The 23207-nt window shown below is 41.8% G+C and overlaps 1 long non-coding RNA gene across 1 annotated transcript in view; it reads right to left on the bottom strand.

Moving 5' to 3' along the window:
• Nucleotides 1-420: 420 nt before the first annotated feature.
• The window catches only part of LOC112130332 (uncharacterized), a 38055-nt gene continuing 15268 nt past the window's right edge, over nucleotides 421-23207 (bottom strand). The window contains exons 2-4 of the long non-coding RNA XR_002912597.2: nucleotides 21954-22217; nucleotides 11486-11734; nucleotides 421-1713 (exon numbers count right to left, since the gene is read on the bottom strand). This is a non-coding gene — a long non-coding RNA (uncharacterized LOC112130332). The remainder of the gene's footprint in view (nucleotides 1714-11485; nucleotides 11735-21953; nucleotides 22218-23207) is intronic.

The raw sequence follows: 23207 nt of genomic DNA, 5'->3' as shown, positions 1-23207 counted from the left end.
ACTCCTTTTTGGGAGCCCTGTGGTTCCTGTCATCTCCAAGCTTCCAGGCACCACTTTGTTCCCCAGTACCAGCTGTGGAAGCTGCATGCAGTGTGCCTGGCCTAGCCACAGCCTCACAGAGAACTAGTGCCCATGCCAGCACCTGGAGCTGCCCACCCCACTGCAGCAGCTGACATGTCTGACTGCACAGTGGCCAGACCCCACGCTCACTCACACACCCCTTGCCACTCCATGCCTGACTTGCCTTTGGCAGACATGGGATCCAGGCTGGTAGCATGAGCAGAGCACAGCCTGCCAGGCCGAGTGGGTGGAATGAGCCCAGTGAGCCCAAACAAAACTTGGGCAAAGGCGCCACTGGCCACAGAGGTTTCTGGCCAGAAAAGCAACACCCCAAAGATCTTGTAACACCGTGAGGCTTCCTGCAGGAATGCAGGGCTGTTTTACTATTCACAAATCAGTCAACATAATCCAACATACTAACTGGATACAAAAGAAAATTGATCTTACCGATCAATACAGGAATAGCATTTGACAAAATACCCATTCATGGTTTTAAAAACGCTCAGAAAAAGAAAAATAGAGGGAATTTGTCCTAACTTGTTAAAGAGCATCTATAACAGCTCCACAGCCAGCGTCATACTTAACAGTGAAAGACTGAATGGTTGTACCCTGAGAACAGGAACAGGGCAAGGATGACTGCTCTTACCATTATTGTTAAACAGTGTTGGAAGTGCTACCCAATGCAATAAGGTAAGAAAAGGGAATAAAAGGCATACAGATCAGAAAGGTAGTAATAAAACTGTCCCTATTCACGGACAACATGCTTATCTAAGTAGGAAATCTCAAAGATCTACCAAAAATAAAACAAAAACCAAAAACTCCTAGAGCTGATAAGTGACTTCAGCTAGACTGCAAGAATATGTTGTATTTCTTTATACTAGCAATGAACACATGGGCACTGAAACTTAAAATACAATAGCACTTACAATTTATCAAAAAACAAAATACTTAAATTTAAATCCAACAAAACATGTACAGGGCTTGCATGCTGAGAACTACTCAGGTTTAAATTGTAAGAGATAAAACTTTCAGGAAAAAAAACATAGGAGAAAATATTTGGGATCTAGATAGTGAGGCAAAGAACTACAAAATGCTGATGAAAGAAATTTCAAAAAATCTAAAAAAATGAATGAACATACTTATTTATGGATTAGAAGACTTAATATGGTAAAGCTGTCAATTCTTCCCAAGTTGATATAAGGATTTAATGCAATTCTTATTGTTACAGGGTAACTGAGTTCTACTGTAACACCTAATTGGGAAAAAAGGCAAGCAGGTTTTATGCCTGGCCAGGAATGGAGGAGGGAGCTCTTTCTCTAAAGACTCCTTCTCCCTGAGATATGAGAAGCTGGGGGATTTTAAGGAGTTAGATGTGAGGCAGGGAGGTATGTAAACATGTGTGGGGAGGAACTCCAGATGTGCAGGTGCAGATCATGAACATGCTTCTTCATATAATGTATATTCAGAAAATGGCAGCAGTTATCTTCTATGGGTGAGGTTTTAGCATTATGATGATATGTTAATGATCTAAAGGTAACATGGGGTCTCTGGTTCAGGTTTGCCCCGGTTTCACACAGGCCTTATCTTCCTCTGATAATTGGCAAAGGGTCCTGCAGCTCCCGGGCCATCTGGAGTTCTTTTAAGCAAGCTTACCTATAGATAAAGAAACAGAAAAAATCTATTTAAGAAAAAAAAAATGACTTTTTTCAGTTATCTACTGTTTAAGAAAATAATGAGCTTTCTCGGCTGTATCTCCGGGGCTGCCCTAGTAACACTATCAAAATCTCAGCAGGATTTTTTGTAGATACAGGCAACATTATCTGAAAGTTTGTATGGAAAGGCAAAGGCACTGGAATAGCTAACATAATTTTGAAAAAGAATAATAAAACGGGAGGAATCAGTTTCCAGTAATCAAGACTATGTGGTATTGGAGGATGGATAGACACATAGATCAATGGAATATAACAAAGAATCCAGAAATAGACCCACACAAATATGTCCAACTGACATTTTACAAAAGTGCAAAAGCAATTCAGTGGACAAAGGATAGTCTTTTCAACAAAAAAAAAAAATGGTGCTGGAACAGTAAGACATCTATGAGCAAAAAAAGAAAAAAGAAGGAGAAGAATAAAGAAAAGAAAGAGAGAAAGAACAGAACTTCGCCCTAGGTCTCACACCTTACATTAAAATTAACTTAAAATCAACCACAGATTTAAATTATAAGAGATAAAACTTTCAGAAAAAAAATAAGAGAAAATATTTGGGATCTACATAGTGAGGCAAAGAATTGACAACGAAAGCACAATCCATAAAAGGAAACATTGGACTTCATCAAATTAAAATTTTTGTGCTTCAGAAGACCTTGCTACAAGGATGAAAAGACAGGCTACACACTGGGAGAAAATATTTGCAAACCAGTCATACAACAAAGAACTAGTACCTAAAATGTACCAGTACTTTGTTGTATAAATGGTTTGCAAATATTATTATATATCCTCTGATATAAGGAATTCTCAAACCTTAACAGAAAAAAAATTAAATTAGAAAATGGGCAAAAGACATTTTATCAAAAAAGATATACAGATAGTAAGTAAGCACATGAAAAGATGTTTAACATCCATTAGAGAAGTGCAAATTAAAAACACAATGAGCTATAACTGCATCCACATCAGAATGACTAAAATAAAAAATAGTGACAACACCAAATGCTGGTGAGGATGTGGAAAAACGGGACCATTGTACATTGCTAATGAAAATGTAAAATGGTACCGCCACTCTGGAAAACAGTTTGACAATTTCTTTAAAAACTATGCAACTACAACCATAAGAACCAACAATTTCAATCTTGGGCATTTATCCCAGAGAAATGAAAATTTGTGTTCACTCTAAAAAATAGACTTAGATGTACATAACAGCTTTATTTGTAATAACCCAAAACTGAAAACAATCTAGATGCCCTTCACTGGGTTAAACAAACTGTGGTGCATGGATACCATAGGATGCCACTCAATGATCAAAAGGAATGAGCTACTGATACATGCAACAGCCTGGATGAATCGCCAGAGAATTGTGCTGAGTCAAAAAAGTTACATACTGTATTGGTGCTCGAGGGCTCAGGAGGGTCTCTAGATGCCAGTAAGGCCCCAACTCCAGCTGGTGTCCAGATTATTGGCACCATCACAAGAAAGAGCTCAGGGATGAGTCAGAATAAAGCCAAAGGCAAGAAGCTTTTATTGCAAATTGAAAGTACACACTTAAGAGAGAAGTGTGGGCCTCCTTGAGAGAACCAGTCACACATAATGGAGTTTGGGTGTCTAATTTTATGAGTGTTTCTTTAATTAAGGGGTGGAATATCCTGGAAAAGGAGGGGATTTCAGGGACACCCCCCCCTCCACTCCAGTTATTACCCCCTTTCTGCCTTATTTGGATTTGCCTGGAAGAGTCACAGACATTGTCGCCCTGACCAGAGTTTTAGCCATTTTCTTTCCCTTATTTTGTGTTTTCTGTTATGCTATGGTTTCTTTGCCTAGTTCTTGTTTCTTTGACTGATTCCTTTCTTTCTTTCTCCCTCTTTCTCTTTCTTTCTTTCTTTCTTTCTTTCTTTCTTTCTTTCTTTCTTCTTTCTTTCTCTTTTTTCTTTCCTTCCTTCCTTCCTTCCTTCCTTTTTTTTTTAAACAGAGTCTCACTCTGTTGCCCAGGCTGGAGTGCAGTGGCATGATCTCAGCTCACTGCAACTGCCACCTCCCAGGTTCAAGCGATTCTCCTGCCTCAGCCTCCTGAGTAGCTGAGACTACAGGTACCCGCCACCACGCCCGGCTAATTTTTGTATTTTTAGTAAGGGTGGGGGTTTCATCATGTTGGCCAGGCTGGTCTCGAACTCCTGACCTCAAGTGATCTGTCCGCCTCAGCCCCCAAAGTGTTGGGATTACAGGCATAAGCCACCGCACCCTGCCTTTGGCTAGTTCTTTTTTCAGTTTTTCCATCCTCCTGCGACCACCCACTGCTGTTCCCATCTCAGTATCATTCTGTTTGTATAGCATTCTTGAAATGACAAAATGTTACAAATGGAGAACAGATAAGTTGTTGTAGGAGCTAAAGAGGGGGTGTGATTGGAAGGAAGGGAGGGTGGCTACAACGGCACCGTGAGGGATGCTGGTGCTGATTGACATGTTCTGTATCCTGACTGTCTTATTGTCAATATCTTGGCTATGATATTGTTTTGCAAGATGTTACCACTGGAGTATACTGGGTTAAGGGTACACAGGATCTCCCTGTATCATTTCATGCAAATGCATGTGAATCTACAATTATCTGAAAATGAAATCTAATTTATAAAAAAGGATCTTGGCAGTGATCCACACACAATGTGGGTTAGCTGTTATTACTGGAATGGAGAAGGGAAGAGGAAAAGAAAGAAACTAAATCACCTAACAGCACTGAGGCGTCTACCTTATGTTTGTGGTGAATACAGATTTTCAAAATCATGGCTCCCCAAAATGACTTTCTACAACATGACTTTCCTTTTTATCACTGAGTGGTATTCCCTGGTGCGTGTGCACCACCGTTTGTTTAACCAACCATTTGCCCAGTGAAGGACATCTAGATTGTTTCGATTTTGGCTGTTACAAATCAAGCTGCTATGGACATTCATGTCCATCTTTTGGAGTGAACATAAATCTTCATTTCTCTGGGATACATGTCTAGGAGTGTGATTTGTGTGGTATTTTCCATTATCCCTTTAAATCTGTACAATAGGGCTAGCCCTCGCCCTGCACCTGGATGGGACCTCAGGCAGGCAGTCCCCATAACCTCTATGATTCCTCTTAGGTAATGAACAACTAGTAGCTAGTTACGCAAGCAGCTGCATGTCTGACTCTGCGTGTCCCCATTCTGCTGGATGAAGAAGGCCTAATCTAGTCCCATGCTGATAAACTAAATCAAATTCAGAGACTTCTGAGTCTTTTCAGATGGAGAACTCAGACACAGTCAAAATTGTTTTTTCTTCTTTCACCTCCTCCTCTTTAGGATGAATGCTGAACTTGGGGGACGGAGGGGTACACAGATGCACTGCTGAGGCAGTGGTGGGGAGAGAATGTTGTTTCTCCATCCCATCTTGGTAGAGATTGTCTCAATATTTATCTTGCCTCCTGCTCCTGGGAGAAGCTGGTCCTTGGCACTGGTGTTGCATGGGGTTCCATGGATAGTGCTCGCATGGACCCTAGGCACTGACTTAGTGCACCTTAGCCCACTAGGGTGCTCATCCATGGCGAGGAACCACATCATCCACTGCTTCCCAGCAAAGCTGTCCCAGCCATGTCCTGACCAAACATGACTCATGGTACTCATGGTACAAAATTGTAAAGTAGCTTTATTTTTATTTTCCACTATCCCTTTAAATCTGTTCTATAGGACTAGTTCTTCCCTTGCCCCTGGATGAGACCTCAGGCTGTCTTCATAATGTCTCTGGTTGCTCACAGGTAATAAACAACTAGCAGCTAGTCACGCAGGCCCCTGTACACGGAGTGAGGAGACCTCTGTGTGATTCCTGTGTCACCGCTTGCTCCCTAGGGGAGAGACTGGCTTATTTGCTGCTTGCCACAGTGTTTGCTGCTTTCTCAAAGTATGCTGAACCTTTGGCCTTGAGTTCCACAGCTTCACGGCAGCCCATGGAGTGGGTAGCATCCATCTGAGTCCATGGCGTCACCTGTGGGACCTGAGGGCAGGGAAACCAGCACAGCTCTGCAGATGCACATGTTGCTTGCTGCGCTTGGAGTGAGAAACTGTCTTGCTCTCATCCGTTGCCTGCTTTGGGCACCTCTAGAACCATGGCAGGTTTATTCCTGGCCATCCTCAGTGAGCCTGGGGCTCTTCCCTAACACCCTGTCTACACCGCACCAAGAGGAAGGAGCAGCTCCCTAGGGGAACCAACCCTCTTGAGCCATGCGAGTTAGACTCACAGGACCCTGGTTCCAATTCCTCATGTGTGGTTTAGTCTTACCTGAGTATCTCTTTTTTTTATTTCCAACTTTTATTTTAAGTTCAGGGGTACATGTGCAGGATGTGAAGATTTGTTACATAGGTAAACATGTGCCATGGTGGTTTGCTGCATAGAGCATCCCATCACCCAGGTATTAAGCCCATCATCCATTAGCTATTCTTCCTGATGCTCTCCTTTTTCCCACCTCTGCCCTTTGACCCCCACCCCAGTGTGTGTTTTTCCCCTCCATGCGTCCATGTGTTCTCATCACTTAGCTTCCACTTATAAGTGAGAACATGCAGTATTTGGTTTTCTGTTCCTGCGTTAGTTTGCTAAGGATAATGGCCTCCAGCTCCATCCATGTCCCTGCAAAGTACAGGATCTTGTTCCTTTTTATGGCTACGTAATATTCCATGGTGTATATGTACCACATTTTCTTTAACCTCTATCACTGATGGGAATTTACTGGGGAAGCATCAAGATTTTCTTCTGCCACTTCTGCCTCTGTTTCTACAGAGCCTCAGTTTTTTTCTCAGTCTTTGTGGAACAGCCCTTTGCAGAAAGCCAGAACCACAAGACTTAACCCAAGTCATCCTCACTCCTCTTCTGCTCCAACTTCTAGGAGAAAAGGGAAATCATCAGGTGATAATGCCCTAAATATCCCACACTTCTACCCTATTCCTGCCTGCCCCTCATCTTCCTTTCTGTCTCAGAGGCCAGGGAGGGGACTCCCCTCTAAAGCCAGTAGGAACTTGGCTGGGAACTCCAGAGGAGGGGACTGTGGGGTTTGGAGTCAGAGAAAAGTGACTCTGAATGCCAGTGTGACTCCTCACCACTGTGTGGTTCTGACTCAGTTATTAAACCTTGCTGGGCCACAAACCCAAGCCTAGCTCTCAGTGCACGGCCTGTGATGGATGCTGGGCAAACAGCTGCTAAATGAATGGGCTGCGTTCAATTTATTGGAGGATGTTCCTGAAATGCCCAGCAGAGGGCTCTGGTTGCACAGAAAAGACTGCCACTTCTCTGCCTGGGTTGAAAGCTCTCTGCCTGCCAAACCCCTTTGCCTCATTTCAGGCTCCCATTTTCATGAACCTACATCAATGCATAGCTCCGGCGAAACACTTTTTTGTAGTTATGTGTGTCACTACGCTTCCATCAGAGTCAAATCAGACAGCTTTACATTTCATTACAATTACATTTTCAATACAATACATTCCCTGCCTACTTGGATTTTTTTCTGATGGGAATAAGTCATGATTTCTCAACAGGTCAAGAGAGCCCCCACAGGAATGAATATTGGTTCTTAGGATGCCCCCAACATCTTAGCTGTTACATCTATTTGCGGCCCTCCAGAAGACCACAGTACGTAAACAGACACACAGTATATCTGCAGTATTATATTTTCTTTTTTTTTTTTGAGACGGAGTCTCGCTCTGTCTCCCAGGCTGAAGTGCAGTGGCGCAATGTCAGCTCACTGCAAGCTCCGCCTCCCAGGTTCATGCCATTCTCCTGCCTCAGCCTCCCAAGTAGCTGGGACTACAGGCACCCGCCACCACGCCCAGCTAATTTTTTGTATTTTTAGTAGAGATGGTGTTTCACCGTGTTAGCCAGGATGGTCTTGATCTCCTGACCTCATGATCCACCCGCCTCGGCCTCCCTAAGTGCTGGGATTACAGGCGTGAGCCACCTCGCCCGACCAGTATTATATTTTCATGGGGAGGTGGACAATTAGAAAAAAAAATGTAAAATGGTTCCTTGGAGGAGCTATAAGTTTAAAAATAAGGGTTGAGCAACACTGAAATGAGAGAAGATGAATCAAGAGAAGATACCATCATTGTCACACACTTGGAGTTAGGGACACATAAGACAAGTCTTTCCTGGAATGTGGGGTACGCATGACACTGTCCAACCTCAGCAGTTCTAACTGCAGATCCTGTCATTGTTTAAAACATCCCACGCACCTCACCCCCATCCCAGGGAGAACTCAAGTTCCAGTGCTCTGCTCTCATCAACCCCAAAGTTTCCTCTTGCTCCTTCATACTCCCTCCCTCCCATCCCCCCATCCCCTATCCCCAAGGAACCACTGATCTGTTTCGTGTCACTCTAGATTAGTGAGCATTTTCTAGAGGGTGTTATGTAAGTGGAATCATAGCCCAATTTATTCTTTCATTCACTTGGTGGATATTTGGGTTGTGTCCAGCTTGGGGCTGTCATGAATAAAGCTGCTATGACCATGAATGTATAAGTTTTTTGTATGGACATATGTGCTCACTTCTCTTTTTTTATTATTGGTTTTTTAGAGACAGGATCTCACTCTGTTGCCCAGACAGGAATGCAGTGATGGGGTCACAGCTCCCTGCAGCCTCAACCTCCAGGGCTCAAATGATCCTCCCACCGCAGCCTCCCAAGTAGCTGGAACTACAGATGTAGATCACCACATCTGATTAATTTTTTAAAACTATTTCTCTTGAGTGAGTACCTAGGAGTAGAATCACTGGGTTTTATGGCAAGCGTTTGTTTGACTTTTTAACAAAGGGGCTGATTAAAGTCTCTTTCCCCAGGTAGTGGGGCCCCTCTGGGGGAGGGAGCCACCTTCTGTAATTCAAATGGATTCTTTCCTAGGAAGACTTCTTAAGAGATGTCAGATATTCATATCCATCCTTCAGAGAGCAGGGAGTTGACAACCACATCCAGTTATGCCAAGACAATTTTCTGGAACATCTCTCCAGAGGACAGAAAACACATATTACATATGTAATCTCTGGCATGACAGAATATATTTGCTATAATATAAAAATGTGAAAAATACATTAAAGTATTGTAGGAGAGGAAAAATTTTACCTTACCCTTTTAGAGTTTTTTTCTAACTGGGCCTGAAAATGAAATTGACGTGAGACAGATCAACAGGAGAAAAGCACACACAGTTATTTAATGCAAGTTTTACCTGCACAAGAGCCTTCATAAGGAAACAAAGGCCCAAAGACGCTGTTAGAGATTAATGCTTATAAACTGAAATGGACGAAGTATCATAAGTCATGAAAATGGGACGAGGCAAAGGGACTGGGGCTAGGGTCGTTGATCGGGTGGAGAAGTGACTAGGAAGATAGGAATTAGTTGAACCGGGTCTGTGTGTAAAGGTTTCCCACGACCTCACCTTCCTGTTGTTGATAAGAATGTTACTTTCTTTCTGTTAAAGGGAGGGCATCTTTCACGTGGGAATTTTATGTCCTGCTTTTAAGTAACAGAAGGAAGATGAAGGCAATCTTCTTGTACCTGCTGTTTTTCAAGTGCCTTTAACTCAAAATAGTCACTATGCCAGAGTGGCATATTTTTAACTCCTTCAGTATAAAGAATAAAGTTAGGCCGGGCGTGGTGGCTCATGTCTGTAATCCCAGCACTTTGGGAGGCCGAGGCAGGTAGATACCCTGAGGTCAGGAGTTTGAGACCAGCCTGGGCAACATGGTGAAATCCCGCCTCTACTAAAAATACAAAAATTAGCCAAGCATGGTGGTGTGCATCTGTAGTCCCAGCTACTTGGGAGGCTGAGGCAGGAGAATCACTTGAACCAAGGAGGCAGAGGTTGCAGTGAGTTGAGATCGTGCCACTGCACTCCAGCCTGGGCAACAGAGTGAAACTCTGTCTTAAAAAACAAACAAACAAAAAAGGATAAAGTTAAATGGCCCATAATACCACCACAGAGAGGTAGGTATGGCTGACAGTCTGCTGTATGCCTAGAGAGTCTTTTTCTCGTGCATATTATACATAGAAATGTCTGACCACTAAGATACACATTTTTTACAATTTAACATTCCTGGTCAGGTAGTTGAGGGTGATCACTCCTCAAAAAAAAGTCACACTCCTTCACTTAGTTTCCAGACCGGAACAAGTTTTAGTGTTTAAAACACATGAATTGAAGGAGAGGCTGGCTTCCTAGGAGGACCCTGTGATGCCATGACAGATGGCCACACACTGGAGAAAGAGGAACACTCAAACATGGAGAACTATTGGCACAGGGTCCAGATTGACATTTACCCAGGAACCCAAAGCATCATCGTAGCCTCCCTATTAAATTGAGGGCATATGAAGAGCAGGAAATAAATGGGATCCTGGCCCAAGTCTGGGTTACAACGGGTTCACTAGACCCATGGGCCAACCCCATGGCCATCTCCCCAGTCCCCAATTGGAATAGACATGTTGGCAATTGGCACAGCTCGCACACTGGTCCCTTGGCCCATGGGGTAGGAGCTATCAGAGTAAAGAAAACCAGTGGAAGCCTCTGAAATAGCCCCCAACACCCCAACCCAACCAAATGAGTAAACTTTTTAAAATGTCACATCCATCCAAAGAGGAATATTAGAGACCGGAGCCATCCTTAAAAACCTAAATGATGCTGAGGCGGTAATCCCCTCATAGCTTGTGTAATTCACCAGTCTTGCCCCTGCAAAACCCAGACATATTCTGGAGGATGACAGTGGACTACTGCAAACTCTGCCAAACAGTAACCCCAATGCAGCTTCTGTGCCAGGTGTGGTACCTTTACTAGAGCAGATGAGCACAGCCTTGGGCACCTGGCATACAGCCATCAATGCAGCTAATGTGTTCTTTTCCATCCCTATCAAAAAACAGTATCAGAAGCAGTTCACATTTGGTAGACTGGACAACAGTACACATACACAGTCTTTCCCAGGGGTTATCTCAACTGTTCGGTGCTGTCATGACATAATATGAAGAGGCCTGAACTGGCTGGACATCCACAGAATATCACACTGGTCCCCTCTATTGATGACATATGCTGATTGGACTGGGTGAAGTGGCTAGAACATATAGGACTTGGTAAGACACAAGCACTTCAGAGGGTACAAGACTAAACTCTTCAAAAGTGCAAGGACTTCCAAATAGGTTTAAAAATTGAGTTCCAATGTTCTGAAGCAGCTAGAACATTCCCTCAAAAATAAGGGCAAAACTTTTTTATCTTTCATCTCCCATCACCACCAAGAAGAAAGTGCCATGCCTATAGACTTCTTTGGGTTCTAGAGGCAGCATATTCCAAACATGAGAATACTGCTCTGATCCAAATATCTGGTAGAAGGAAAGGCTGCTGCCTTTGAGAGGCACCAAGAGTAGAAAAGAGCTCTGCAGCAGGTCCAGCCTGCAAAGCAAGTATCCTTGAAGCTTTGGCCACACGACCTAGCAGGCCCTATGGTATTAGAGATATTGGTGGTCAGAAAAGACACTGAATAAAGTATATGGCAAGTCTCACTGGGAAAATCACAACTCAGGTCCCCAGGGTTCTGGAGCAAGTCATGTCATCTGCATCAGAGAATTACACACTCTTTGATATATAGCTCATATTAGAGTTATCCAGAGAGACAGAATCAATAGGATCAATCCTTCTAGATCAATAAATCAATCTAGAAAGAGATAGATGTATTAAGGGAATTGGCTCACATGCTCATGGAGGCTGAGAAGTCCTGCAACAGGCCTTCTGCTGGAACTGCTGGGATACTGGTAGCATGGCTGCCCAAAAGCCTCAGAACCAGGAAGTTGCTGATATAATTCTTAGTCTGACGCCAAAGGCTTGAAGATCCAGGGGGCTGCTGTTGTAAGTCCAGAGACTGCTGTTAAGTCCAGAGGCTGGAAAGCCTGGAGAACCTGGAGTTCCGATGTCCAAAGGCAGGAGAAAAAAGTGTGTTCCAGCTCCAGGAGAAAGAAGAAGAGAAAGAGGGAGAGAGAGAGAGAGAGAAAATTGTTTTGTTTTGTTTTTTTCCTGCCTTTTTTGTTCTATGCGGGTGCCAGCTGATTGGATGGTGCCTGCCCACAATGAGGGCAGATCTCCTCCTCTCAGTCCGCCAAGTCCCAGGCCAATGTCCTCTGGAAACACCCTCACAGACACACCCAGAAGTGATGCTTTACAAGTTCTCTAGCTATTCCTTAACCCAGTCCAGTTGACACCTAAAATTAACCATCGCAAGCTCCTGAGGGCTACTTGGCCCCAGAGGGAGGGAACACCTGATCACTGGAAAGCAAACGATTGTGCAGCCAAAACTATCCACAATGAGTCAGATATTTGTCAGATCAACCAAGTCGTAAGATCAGGTGGGCCCAGCAGCATGCCAGAATAGAAGTGGGACATGGAGGATTGAGCAGAAGGAGGACCAGATGGCATAAGCGAGCTGCGTGAGCAGGTAACCAGACCCCCATCTCATCCACCTGTTGTCTTGCTCTCAGCTCATACCGATGGCTGCATGGGGTGGAGAGAAGGGTCCTTTATGACCAGCCAACAGAGGAGGAAGGAGCCTGAGCTTGGTATATGGATCAGGTGCCCAGTTTTGATGGTAAATGGACACGTACATCCATCATGGCCTCATACATGAGAGGAATGGTGACCAAGAAGGGCTCAGATCGCTTAGGAATGAAGGTTGGGGTCACACCACCAGGTAAGCTACCAAGCCCAGCAGAGGTGCTGAGGGTGAGGGAAGCTGGAAGAGGGTAGAGGTTTTCTGAGCAGCTGCCTATATCAGCAGCTCTCTGCTGCAAGGAAAATTAAATTTCTTACATATTTAAACCACTGTAAGTTGGGTTTCTGTTACACCAGTTCTGACTGATATAGTATTTCTAACAATAGCCTATGGCTGGTTTTTGTTCTTCAATCCTATTTAATGAACTTTGAGTTTTAATGTGAGAATTCAGCTCATTTGAGGTTTGTGTAAACCTGGGTATAATTTATTTTATTTCATCCATTTCAACTCAGGTTCATTATTTATTTTACTTTGTCCTTTCTCTCTTTTTCTTGTTTTTGATGGCTTGGTAACATGGCCATTTATTAGATTTTTATTTTCTTGTAGATTTTTTTCTTTTAGATTTTCTTATAGATTTTTATAGGTTTCTTAGAGAAGTGCTATACTTTTCCATGCCATGAGTGGTTATCTGTATTTTTTGCACATTCGGAATAAAATACACAATTGCAATTATATAATCCTCCATTATGTGAGAAAAGCATCTATTTCCCCACATTAAAGAGACCTATTTGTAGTAGTTTTCTATCTCCTCAGCCCGCAAAGATATTGAAACACTTTTGCTCTCCATCTTCTTCCTCCCCTTCCCTAAATACTAGGCTGAGATCCTTCAGGACTTACAGTCTGACATTACTATTAGTCTTTCTCTTAGGATTCCTCTTCTCTCAGAAATCTGTAGATATACTTACAGCATAGTTTGCTTCCACGGATGCAGATGAGAAGTCAAATGACATCTCATTGTTTCTTTGTAAGTTACTTATTTTCCCTCTCTAGAAATGAGTAAGCTTTTATATTAACACTTGAGATTTCAGTCATTGTTTTCAGGACATGGCTAAAGATGAGTATTATTTTGTGTAAGTTCTGTTTGGAATTCAGTGGGTCCTTCAAATCAGCAGATCAAGTCTTTATTGGAAAATTTTCAAGGACAATTTCCTCTATTATTTGTTTAATTATTGCCTGTCTTCCATCTGCTTTATTTTACAAATTTCTATTATCCTAATAATAATAATTCCAACATAGAATAATCCAAATATGCAAGTATTTGATTGCCTGCATCATTTCCTCAAACTCTGTTTATTTCACCTCATAATTTTCCTCTCTTTGCATTTTTGATTTGTGTTTTGTTTCATTTCTCCATTTGGCATTCTAGGTCAGGTTTCAACAGTGACTCTGCAATCCTTTGATTCATCTCTTGAAATTTTTAGTCTGAAAATGAGATTCTTTAGATCCAGAACGTATGTGTGTGTGTGCATGTGTGTGTGCATGCGTGTGTGCGTGTGCATGTATGTGTGTGCATGTGTGCATGAGTGTGTGTATGTGTGCATGTGTGTGCGTGTGCGTGTGTGTGTGCATGCGTGTGTGTATGCGTGCATTTATGCACACTGTATTTGTGGTTCCTTACGTGTTGTTGTCATCATTGTTTTTGGTTCAGGCTGTCCTCTCTCTCCCCCAGGAGGTTTGTAGCTGTTGTTCTCAGCAATATGCTGGTTCTTTCGCTTTCTCACTTCTGGGTCCCCCAGGATGGGCTGGTATTTTCCTTTGCTGACCCACTGGGGCCCATATTCAGCTGCTGGGGATCTAGAGCAAGGCCAGCCTCTTGAGTAATGGATGGTGCAGCAGTCTTTGACTTGCTGGGTCCGCTGGCAAGTGGTTGGTCCCAAAAGGTCTCCCTCTGCCCACTAGTCTCTTCAGCTGCCAAGACTGGCATTTTCCCAGTGAGGAGAGGATTTAGCACTTTTGTTTTCCCCCACAGCTTTGTGTGAGCTGGAGCAATGAGCCCAAAGAATGCTCACGGGGGCAGCTGCAGCCTCTCCCTTGGGAGGTTCTTGGATTTCCATAGGTCAAGTTTCCGATTTCACTTTTCTTCTGACCATTACTCCTGGGCTCTGCACCTCCAGTCCCCGGGCTGTCGTGGGGCTCAGAAGCAGAAACTTGCTCTGCCAACTCCCTTCTTCTGGACCCCAGAGATGCACTAGATCTCTAAACCCCAGAAGCTGCTTGGCTCACAAAAGGTTCAGTAGCTAGTTTTAAATTGAAGGACGAAGGCAGCACAGATGTATTCAACAACCATCTCTGCAGAATTCTCAGAGGAAATTCCACTATGTTCTAAATGGCAGAAATATGTTCACAGACCACAATGCAATAAAACTAGAAATCGCCAAAGAATAGCCAAACAAACAAAAACCTCATTACCAACAAAACCCCTATGGACATGAATATTCAAAACCTACTCTTTTAACTATCTATTGGGTTCAAAAGAAAAATTAAAGTAGAAATTATAAATTATTTCTAATGAATAACAATGAGGGCACAAAAAATAAAAAATCTATGAACTATGACCGAAGAAGAATTCAAAAGAAGATATACAGGCATATCTCAGAGATAATGCAACTTCAGTATTAGACCACCACAATAAAGCTAATATTGCAATAAAGTGAGTCATATGAATTTTTGGTTTCCCAGTGCATATAAAAGTTATGTTTCCTCTATACTGTCGTCTATTAAGTGCGCAATAGCATTATGTCTATAAATGTACATACTTTAATTTTAAAATACTTTATTGCTAAAAAATGTTGATGATCATCTGAGCTTTCAGTGAGTCATAATCTTTTTCCTGGTAGAGGGTCTTACCTCAGTGTTGATGGCTACTGACTGATCTGAGTGGTAATTTGTTGAAGTTTGGGGTGGCTGTGACAATTTCTTAAAATAAAACAATAATAAAGTTGGCTGCATCAATCAACTCTTCCTTTCATGAAAGCTTTCTTTGTAGCATGTGATGCTGTTTGATAGCATTTATCCCACAGTAGAACTTTCAAAATTGGAGTCAATCCTCTCAAACCCTGCAGTTGCTTTATCAACTAAATTTATGTAATATTCTAAATCCTTTGTTGTCATTTTAATGATGTTCATAGACTCTTCACCAGAAGTAGTTGCCATCTCAATAAATTGCTTTCTTTGAGCATTCATAAAAAGTAACTCTACACTCATTAAAGTTTTCTCATGAGATTGCAGCAGTTCAGGCACACCTTCAGGCTCCACTTCTAATTCTAGTTTTCTTGATATTTCTATCACATCTGCAGTTACTTCCTCCACTGAAGCGTTGAGTCTCTCAAAGTTATCCGTAGAAGTTGGAATCAACTTCTTCTAAACTCTTATTAATGTTGATATTTTGACCTCTTCTCCTGAATCACAAGCATTATTGATGTAATCTAGAATAGTAAGTTCTTTCTAGGAGGTTTTCAATGTATTTTTCCCAGACCCATCAGAGGAATTACTATTTATGGCAGCTATAGCCTTACAAAATGTATTTCTTAAATAATAAGACTTGAAAGTCAAAGTTACTCTTTGATCCATGGGCTACAGAATGGATACTGTGTTAGCAGGGATAGGAACAACATTTGTCTCCTTGTACATCTTCATCAGAGTTTCTGGTGCTTTGTCGATGAGCAGTAATATTTTGAAAGAAATCTTTTTTATTCTGAGCACAGTTCTCAACAGTGGGCTTAAAATAATCAGCAAACCTTGCTATAAGCGGATGTGCTGTCATCCAGGCTTTGTTGTTACATTTATGGAGCACAGGCCAAATAGATGTAACATAAATTTAACGGGCTCTAAGACTTGAGGAATGGGAAATATGCATTGGCTTCAACTTAAAGTCACCAAATACCTTAGCTCCTAACAAGAGAGTCAGCCTATCATTTGAAGCTTTGAAGCCAAGCATTAACTTCTCTCTATCTGTGAAAGTCCTTAATGGCATCATCTCCCAATAGAAGGCTGTTTTGTCTACATTGAAGATCTGTTTTTTAGTGTAGCCACCTTCATCAATGATCTTAGCTAGATCTTCTGGAGAACTTGCTGCAGCTTCTCCATCAGCAGTTGCTGCTTCACTTTGCATTTTTATGCTATAGAGATGGCGTCTTTCCTTAACCCTCATAAACCAACCTCTGATAACTTCAAACTTTTCTTCTGCAGCTTCTTCACCTCTCTGTCTTCATAGAATTGAAGAGAGTTAGGGGCTTGCTCTGGATTCGGTTTCGGTTTATGGGAATGTTGCCGCTGGTTTGATCTTCTATCTAGACAAGTCAAACTTTCTCTATATCAGCAATAAGGCTCTTTTGTTTTCTTATCATTCATGTGTTCTGAATTAGCACTTTTAATTTCCTTCAAGAAGTTTTTCTTTGCATTCACCACTTGGCTGTTTGGTGCAAGATGCCTAGCTTTTGACCTTTCTTGGCTTTCAACATGCCTCCCTCACTAAGCTTAATTATTTCTCTTTTTTTAATTTTAATTTTTAATTTTTGTGGAGACATAGTAGTTATGTATATTTATGGGCTGCATAAGATATTTTGATACCGGCATACAATGTGTAATAATCACATCAGGATAAACCAGGTATCCATCACATCAAGCATTTTTCCTTTGTGTTACAAACAATCCAATTATACTCTTTTAGTTACTTTTAAATGTATAATTAAATTATTATTGACTTTCGTCACCCTGTTATGCTGTCAAATATTAGGTGTTACTCATTCTTTCTATTTTTTTGGACCCATTAACCATCCTCACTCCCCTGCCCCTCTCCCAGTTACCCTTCCCAGCCTCTGGTAACCATCATTCGACTCTCTATCTCCATGAGTTCAATTGTTTTAATTTTTAGCTCCTGCAAATAAGTGAGAACATGCCAAGTTTGTCTTTCTGTTCCTGGCTTATTTCACTTAACGCACTGACTGCCAGTTCCATCTACGTCGTTGGAAATGACAGGATCTCGTTCATTCTTATGACTGAATAGTACTCCATTGTATAAATCAACCACATTTTCTTTATCCATTCATCGTTGATGAACACTTAGGTTGTTTCTAAATCTTGGCTCTTGTGAATAGTGCTTCAATAAACATGGGAATGCAGATATCTCTTCAATATACTGATTTCCATTTTTTTGTGTATATACCTGGCAGTGGGATTGCTGGATCATATGGTAGCTCTATTTTTAGTTTTTTTAGGAACCTCCGAATTGTTCTTGATAGTGATTGTACTAATTTACATTCCCACCAACAGTGTATGAGGGTTCTCATTTTTCCACATCCTCACCAGCACTTGTTATTGTCTGTCTTTTGGATAAATGCCATTTTAACTGGGGTGAGATGATGTTTCATTATAGTTTTGATTTGCATTTATCTGATGATCAGTGATGTTGAGCACCTTTTCATACACCTGTTTCTCATTTGTATGTCCTCTTCTGAGAAATGTCTATTCATCAGATCTTTTGCCAATTTTTAAATTAGATTATTAGATTTTGTTCCTATGGAGTTGTTTGAGCTCCTTATATATTTTCATTATTGATCCCTTGTCATATGGATAGTTTGCAAATATTTTCATCCATTCTGTGTGTTGTCTCTTCATGTTGTTGTTTCTTTCACTGGGCAGAAGCTTTTTAACTTAATGTGACCCCATTTGTCCATTTTTGCTCTAGTTACTTGTACTTGTGGGGATCATTTCTAGCCTTTGATTTAAAATGAGATATGTGCAACACTTCCTTTCACTTGAACACACAGAAGCCATTGTAGGGTCATTAATTGGCCTAATTTCAATATTCTGTGTCTCAGGGAATAGGGAGGCCCAAGGAGAAGTAGAGAGATAAGGGGACGGCTGGTAAGTGGAGCATTCAGAACACATATAATATTTATGGATCAAGTTCACTGTCACATGGCCACATTCGTACTCCAAAACAATTACAATAGTAACATCAGAGATTACTGATCACAAATCACCATAACAGATACAATCATCGTGAAAAAGTTTGAAATATTGTGAGAATTACCAAAATGTGACACTGAGACATGAAGTGAGGACATGTTATTAGAAAAAAATGGTGGAGTTGCTCTATGCAGAGTTGCCACAATTCTTCAATTTATAAAAACACAATAGCTGGAAAGTGCAATAAAACAAGATATGCCTGTACAGATTTAAATAATTGTATTAGAAAAACAAAACAAAGTTTTAAAAATAATGAAGAGGTCCCAGGTAAAGATACAGATTGAATATACAAGCCTAATTTTGTTCCCACTGAAACACCTATTAAAAATAGAGGAAAGGGATTTTGTTTTCACCTGGATATTTTGTAAATGTCAAATCCTCAGAAAAGGCAGAAGAATGCTACAATAAACATCCATATATGAATCACCCAGTTTCACCAGTTGTTAAGATGTTACCATCCTTGCTCTGTCTCTTTGTCTGCTTTTTATACATATGTGCATACACATTTTTCCTGAATAATTTGAAAATAAGTTACCCATGTTATGACACTTCACTCTTAAGTATACATCCCCTAAGAATAAGGACAACCTCCTATTGTCATAAACTGGCCTCCGTAGAAGGAAGACTCAGAAATGTGCATGCAGGAAATTTATCAAGGAGAGCTCTTGGGATCAACATCTTGGAAAGGGAAGGAAGAAGGATCAGGCAAAGTGAGGAAGTGGACTGTGATACAGATTCAATAAAAGTAACAGCCATCTCCTTGAGGAGATTTGAAGCTGTAATGGCACTTCAGGGTTGTCCCAAGTTGGAGTGAGGGGAGCTGGGGCTTTGTGCCTTCATGTCCGCCAGTAATAAGGCATGAACTCCCTTGGGAGAGGGCATGACCTTGGGTGAGCCTGGAGTCTTCAACCTAGGCACTTCCAGAAGAGAGCTGATATCTGATGGCTATTTGCTGGCAACACCGCCAGCAGCTATAGAAATAAGTCCTTCACTCTTGAGGGGGAATCTGGGCAGTACACCAAGCGTCCACTACAGTCTGCCCATTTGCCACACAAAGCCACTTTTTCACTTAGGTGCCAGGAGCTACAACTCCAGGATTCCTATGGGCATCTTTCCTGGGAGGAACTTAAAAGGAAGGTTAGAGGGAGACACTACCAACCCTGCCAGTGCAGCTGGTCTCAAGGCCACAACTGATATTCTTGCTCAGTGTGTTCAGGATCCAAAAATTAGTTTTGATCTGGAAACAAACAAAAAGTTTGAGTAGCAATATCCACATCACATGGGTTGGATTTTAAGAATAAAATTCCAAACTGGATAAAGAGGGATATTATTACTACAAAATTTAAGAAGAGGATTTAATGGGCATAAAACTTTATGCATCAAATGACATAGCAAATAAATATAGAAAGCAAAAAAGCATTAGAAATATAAAGAGAGCCTCGTAAAAATACAATTTCGATGGGAGACTTCAACATGTCTGTTTCAAAATCAGTAGCTCTAACAGGAAAAATGGATGCGTAGAAGGATTAAAAATAGAATCAGCAAACTCAAATAAGTATTTCTTCAACTACAGAATATAGATTTTTATACATACATGGAGTATTTACCAAAATTTATCTTCTATTGGGTCATAAGGAAAATCTTGAAAAATTAAATAAATTAGGTATTTTATAGGCTATCTTTTCCATTCATCATCCAATAAAAAGAGAAGTAAATAATTTAAAATATTACCAAAATATGCTATTGATTTGGAAATTAAGTGTAAGAAATACAGTATTAGGTAACCCTCGGATCAAAGGAAATAAAAAATAAAATTACAAATTATCTGGAAAACAATGGAAAGGAGACCTCGTCATTCAAAAGCTAATGGAAGACAGAAAAAGCTGCAGTCAATGGAAGTTGTATAGGCTTAAGTAACTTTGTCAATAAATAAACTTAATACTTGTATATGACTCAGTTTATGTATTGCTACAGATCCATAACAACCCTGTACCCCACGCTTCCTCCTCTGACATCAACTGTTGCCCTGCTTCAGTGAACATCATATAGGTCTTACCATGTAAACCAGATATCAAACTTTATTGTGCATACAGATCACCTAGGAATCTTGTTAAAATGCAGATTCTGCTTCAGTAGGTCTGGAGGGGAGCCTGAGAATTTGCAATTCTTTTTAAGACAGGGTCTTGCTCTGTCACCCAGGATAGACTGCACTGTTGCAATAATGGCTCAGCTCACTGCAGATGCACACCACTGAGCCTGGCTAATTTTTTTGTCTTTGTAGAGGCAGGGCCTCACTATGTTGTGCAGGCTGGTCTTGAACTCTGAGCTCAAGCGATCTTCCTGCCTTGGCCTCCAAAGTGCTGGGATTACAGGTGTAAGCCACCACAGCTGGCTGAGAATTTGCACTTCTAAAATGCTCCCAGGTTCTTCTGCTGCTACTGGTCCCCTACACACACATACACACACACACACACACACACACACAAACTTTAAGTAGCAAGGCTATACATCATCACCCAAAAGCAATCAGACTGACAGAAATGGCCTCTCCAAGGTTTAGTTAAGGTACCAGCTTGGAGACGACACCTTTTGGGGATGAGGTGCTTTCCTCCAGAATATGATACATACACTGAATTAATGGCCAATATATGGTGTGATATCCCCAGGAGCAAAGGATTGGAAGTAAGATTAGCCTCTCTCAAACCAGCTGGCCATTTGGGGCCATTTTGGCCGTTCATGCCAGTTGACTAGCAGATAAAGAAAGAATGGTTTTACCTGCTGAGATAATCCACCCTGTAACATGAGGAGCTAGGATAACTGCTACACAATGAGAATCCAGGGAATCCCTGGGCATCTCTTAGGACTTCCATGCAAAGGACAGTCCTAAATTCCCTGCAGCAACTACAGTTAGACAAAAGCAAGGGCTCAGATCCCTCAGAGCCCTTGAGGAGGAAGGTCTCAGTCACTCCACCAGGAAGCAACCCATTTCAGTTGCATAATAGCCAAGAGGGAGGGAAATCCAGAATAGGTAGCAGAGGAGGAAGACAATGAATTGGAATTACTATCCTGGAACAGGTTACAGCAGCAAAATCTGTACTTGGTTTGCCAACCCTCTAAAATTGCCAGAAGCTGCAACAAGTCACCACCTTGGAGGACTGACTGGCATCTCTCCCCTAGGAGACGAAATGAAGGCATCGTTCTTATATGTGCTCCAGATATTATAAGAGGGTGAAAGTAGGTCTGAATGGTGCAAAGTGGAATGTACCAGACTTGGTATGCACTGCCATAGATCTCTCTGTGATATCTTCTCCCTAAGCCCCATACTCACCAACCTCAGGCCTAAACCCCTTGCCTTCAATCCTAGATAGAAGAGAGATACAGGGGACAGCAAGCTAGTCCCTGGTCATGGAACCAGGTCAATGCCTCTGCCATTGACTACACTATAGATGGAGGATCCCCACAGTGGCACTGTCAGAAAAGGAGAGACAAGCTAATACCTGCACTAGCTAGATTGGTCTGGAAGGCTCTGGCTTCCCCAGCTGCTGTCTGGAGAGACCAGGTAATACAGCCTGAACGTGCTGGAGAGTTAATGCCCTGTGGGGGAGACTTTGAGAGACACGAAGGAGCCATGGTTAAATTCTACTCACTTTCTCCTCCTGAGGATGTTCCAAGACAGGGTAGTTCATACAACTTCTCTGAAGATCTGAAGATGTACTGTGAGTCCAAGCAGTTAGCTTCATTAATTACAAAACTCGGGTCCTCTCAGTAATGCCTGTTGTCTTTGCGCTTCTCCTTCTTGCCTCATTTTTCCCTCAATCTGGTTTCTCCAAGGTTGCACTCCCCAGTGAGGTGTTAGCATACAAACTTGCCAAAGGCTCTGTTTTCTGGAGAATCCAGGCTGAAACAATATTCTTGGGAAATAGAAAAAGGACAAGAAAATTAGCTGGGGGAAGGGGAAACTCATTAAGATGGAAGATAATATTTTAGAAATAGTAGGGGGAAATAGCAGGAAAAAATAAATCCAAAATCTATGTCTTTAAGGAAAAAAAAATCCCAGTATGTCAGTCAGGATTCTATATTGCGAGCAACAGAAGCTGATTTGGATGATTAAGCAGAAATCAAGTTTATTAAAAAGACATTGAGTAGCTCATAGTATTTTTTTTTTTTTTTTTTGAGAAGGAATATCACTCTATTGCCCAGGCTGGAGTACAGTGGCATGATTTCAGCTCACTGCAAGCCTCTGCCTCCCAGGTTCAAGCGATTCTCCTGCTTCAGCCACCCGAGTAGCTGGGACTACGGGCACACATCACCATGCCTGATTAATTTTTGTGGGCTTCACCATGTTGCTCAGGCTGGTCTCAAACTCCTGACCTCAAGTGATCTGCCCACTTCAGCCTCCCCAAATGCCTGGCCGAGTATCTCACAGTATTATTGGGAGGGCTGAAAAGTCAGATTCAAGGTTAAGCAATGCCCAAAGTATACCCAGTGCTGGCCTGATAAAGAAACTGCCACTGCTGTTACCACCCACCAAAGGCAGGGCCTTGACCTCGCAACCTCTTCTGGAACCGCCACCATCAAAGCTGGTTGCATGTGCCACCTGGGCCTATGGAAATAAAAACTCCATGCAGAACTTGATCCCTCATGTAACTGACTTCCAGTTCATTCTACAAATGTCAAATATGCACATCTTAACTGTGAGAGAGATTGGGAATTTGAGGTCTAACTCCTACCCTGGAGAGGTGAAACTCATGATTGTGAATTTCTCCCAACAGAAAAGGGCTATTCAAAGATGATGGCAAGTGATGAATAAGACAGATATCTACTATGAGAAATAAAATAGATATACCCCTCATGAGGCAGATAAAAGATAAGTGAAAGAAAGCAAAAATGTTTAAGAAATA

The sequence above is a fragment of the Pongo abelii genome, chromosome 21, assembly GCF_028885655.2.
Source record: "Pongo abelii isolate AG06213 chromosome 21, NHGRI_mPonAbe1-v2.0_pri, whole genome shotgun sequence".
Classification (NCBI taxonomy): Eukaryota; Metazoa; Chordata; class Mammalia; order Primates; family Hominidae; genus Pongo; species Pongo abelii.
This window is presented reverse-complemented; position numbering and strand designations above follow the sequence as displayed.